Source organism: Panthera leo, chromosome C2 (genome assembly GCF_018350215.1).
Source record: "Panthera leo isolate Ple1 chromosome C2, P.leo_Ple1_pat1.1, whole genome shotgun sequence".
NCBI classification, from domain to species: domain Eukaryota; kingdom Metazoa; phylum Chordata; class Mammalia; order Carnivora; family Felidae; genus Panthera; species Panthera leo.
The window spans coordinates 139,757,293-139,761,050 of NC_056687.1; the positions used below are offsets into that span (position 1 = coordinate 139,757,293).

A 3,758-nucleotide genomic window follows, 5' to 3' on the forward strand; every position below is an offset into this window, starting at 1 on the left:
CCCTCAGTCTAAATCCATGCAAAGGGAGAGACAACGTCAAGCCTGATTTTGGTAACACCAGCATCACTCTTACCCTGTGACTTTGTCTCCCTCCTTGCAGCCAGGGGACTACATGGCCGTGCTGTCATGAGGAGAAATGCACGGGTCCCTTCCACAGCCCTCTGCTTCCCTTGACAGCATCAACAGGCAGCTTGAGATTGTTGCATCTCAAACCTCTGGCATCTCCGACCTGCCAAATCCTATGTCTACCTCACTCACTTAACCGTTTCTTCAGATCAGAAATGAAAACCCATCCCAGAACGCAGTACAGTCTTGCATGCTTTTCTATGGCTTAGTTGAGCATTGCCTTTAAACCCTGGTTCTGATCTTTGTTCCGTGTTTTCAGAAGTGGGTTCCTTTTATTCCTTTACCCCCCGTGGCAATAATCCCTTGGGAATTTAAGCTTTTAAAGAGCAGTTCCTTGGATTACATGAAGGCAGCCTCCTCCTCCTGCAAAGAGGGGTTCTGAGGCTGGCCCGGGGCTGCATGGGGACACACACCTTGAGGCAGCATCGCAGCATGGGTAGGGGCCAGCCCAGGCAACTGGAAGGAAAGGAGTTCTGGCTCTCTGCTCAGATCTGGCCTCTCCCTTCCTCCAGCTTCCCCTCCATTCCATGCCAGTCAGCACCAAGAGCAATCTTGAAAAAGAGGAGGGAGGGACAGAGTGGGTGGAAGAAAATGACGCAGAAGTGTCACCCACAGCCAGAGAGGGGAAGGACTGTGCCATAGTCAGCACACCCAGGGCAGGGCCTCTGTTTCTCAGGATTCCCGGGACATTGAAACGTGAAGACGGCTGAGAGGACTCACCGCCTCCGGCTCCCTCTGCTGTCGCTCAGCTGTTAGGAGGAGGACTGTCAGTGGACAGCCTCAGCTGTCAGCCCCTTCAGGGGTCACCTAGACCAGGGTCACTCCTCCAGAGGTGGTCCACATCCGGTGACCGAGGGCGGCGGATGGTCTAAGGGCCTGGTTGTGTCGGCTCAAATCAGGATAATGCTGAAAGGCATGGGGTCACCAAGGCTGCTGTCGGGTTGCATCTCAGCTGCCACTTCTCGATGCCCTTTGCTCCTTTCCACAGTCGGTGGTCCCCGGGGTGATCCCTGATAAACATCCCGCTCACAAACTCTCTCTGAGTCCACGTGGTTCCCAGGGAGCCCAGCCCAGGACTCAGAGACTGTTGACATGCAAGTTAATGTCCCCGACACATGAAAATACTTTGCACCTAGCGCTGACTTCGGCAGCATATATGCTAAAACTGGAACAATACAGACAAGATTCTCCTGGTCCCTGTGCAAATTCATGAAGAGTTCCATATTTTTACAAACCCAACTGCACCACAGTTTTACTTCCGCAGGACGATTGTAAAATCAATCGTTAAAATGTTGATTCACTGCTTACGGCATCAGTGAATTCCATCAGGCCTCGGTGTGCATCTTTGTGTACATTATGTGGAGATAAAAAGTCCTATGAGGTAGTTGCTATTATTATCCCACTTTACAGACGAGGCAAGCAAGGATCAGAGAGGACCAACAATTTGCCCGACGTGGCATAACTCATGGCGGAACCAGAACTTGAACAAAGCAGGCTGGTTCCAGAATCTGTGCTCTCGGGCACCACATTCACTTTCCTCTCAGTACGTTGTCTGTCTCTGGACTATTTCTTCCTATAGGGTTGGGGCATGAGGTCAAGGATTGTGTTTCAATCTCAAAACCTGTCAGGGTCAGGAGGGTAATAATAATAATAATAATAATAATAATAATAATAAGTGTAAGAATACAAGAGAAAAGAATAGCACAAACTTGAACATAAATGACAAATCTCAAAGTAAAATTTTTTAAACTTCAAAATATGATTCTTGGGGTACCTGGGTGGCTCAGTCGGTTAAGCATCCAACTTCAGGTCAGGTCATAATCTCGCGGTTCGTGGGTTCAAGCCCACGTCGGGCTCTGGGCTAACAGGGCGGACACTGCTTGGGATTCCCTCTCTCCCTCTCTCTCTGCCCCTCCCCCGATCACTCTCTCTGTTTCTCTCAATGATAAATAAACTTAAAAATATATATATATGATTCTCATAGAAATGTAAAATGAGCATATGCCAAATGTTTGTCTAACTGATCGTATCAGTGTCCTAAGGCTGCTGTAACAAATTACCACACACCAGATGGCTTAACCCAACAGAAGTTTGTTTTTCTCACAGTTCCAGGGACCAGAAGCCCCATATCACGAGGTCACCAGGGCTACGTGCCCTCAAAGGCTCTAAGGGAGACTCCTTCCTTGCCTCTCAGCTTCTAGTGACTTTGGCATTTTCATAGCCTCCTTGACTTGTGGGCACAAGTCTCTGCTCTCTGCCTCCGTCTTCATTCTGCTGCCTCCTCCTTCTTTTCTCTTCTGTCTCCTGTAAGGACACTTATCTTAAGGCTCACACAGGGGATCCAGGACGACCTCATCTCAAGACCCTTGATTTAATCATACCTGCAAGGACGCTTTTGCCAAATAAGATGACATACACAAAATCAGGGATTTGGGCCTCACCTGTGTTTTTGAGAGCCTCTGTTCAATCCACTACGTGCACTAATGAGGGAACCAGCAGGACGGCAACGTAAATTTAAAGAAAAATTTGAGAAACAGGCTTCTCTGGTCAGTCAGTCAAGGCATGCCAAGATAACTTCGCTAAGGTAGAGAGAAAAAAATTGAACAGTTCATGTCTCACAGGGCAATGAAACTGTAACCTGGTGTTATCTTTTCCCACAGAAATCTATTTGGACAAAATCTATAAGTTAGCGCACGACTTTATAAGTTCACTAATTGATTATAAATGGTCAATTAAGCCAAGTATATCTCTGAGACCAGCACTCTCTTGACAGAACTTTCTACAGTGATGGAATATTCTTTATCTGGGCTGTCTAATCCAGGAGCCCCTAGACACATGTGGCTAAGGAGCTCCTGAAATGTGGCTAGTGTGGCTGAGAAGCTGAATTTGGAAACTTATTTAATTATAATTAAAGCTTAAATAGCCACAGGTGGCTAGAGGCCACGGTGTTGGACAGTAAGGCCCTAGAGAACTAAACCCCTGGCAGGGCCTGAGAGGTCATCTTCTTCTGCAACACTGAACGGATATGCTATCACCTTATTTCCAACTTTTTGTAGTTTCTCTTAAGACATTAACAGTCGAGCTTAGACTGAGCAGACTATGGAGAATGGTGGGGACTGGAAAACTGCTCGTTGCATGTCTGTGTAATCAGGAAAGCACATCTATTTAAAGCCCCAATCACGGGGCGCCTGGGTGCATACATCAGTCATTTGAGCGTCTGACTTCGGCTCAAGTCACGATCTCACGGTTTGTGAGTTCAAGCCCTGCATTGGGCTTTCTGCTGACAGCACAGAGCCTGCTTCGGATCCTCTGTCACGCACCCCCCCCCTCCAAAATAAATAAACATTTAAAAAAGTAAAGTTCCAATTAATCACTGTCCTGTTGCAAGAACTGTTCCTCTTTAAGGAGAGGCCAGGCATGTGGGTTTTTATGCAAAATCACAGATCAACAAATATTTATAGAGCACCTACTGCATACTAGGAACTGACCGGGAAACAGGTCAGTATAAGAGTGAGTAAGACACTGCCCTTGCTCTCACAGGCTCCTCGTCTGACGGGGACACCGCACAAAGTGCTTTATAAAGTGCATCGTTGGAGGCGAGCATTGGGTGCACCAGGAGTCAGGGCACACCT

General features: G+C 47.6%; 1 pseudogene; it reads left to right on the forward strand.

The window, feature by feature from the left end:
- Positions 1–1,263: 1,263 nt before the first annotated feature.
- LOC122199020 lies at positions 1,264–1,355 on the forward strand (annotated as a pseudogene).
- Positions 1,356–3,758: the final 2,403 nt, after the last annotated feature.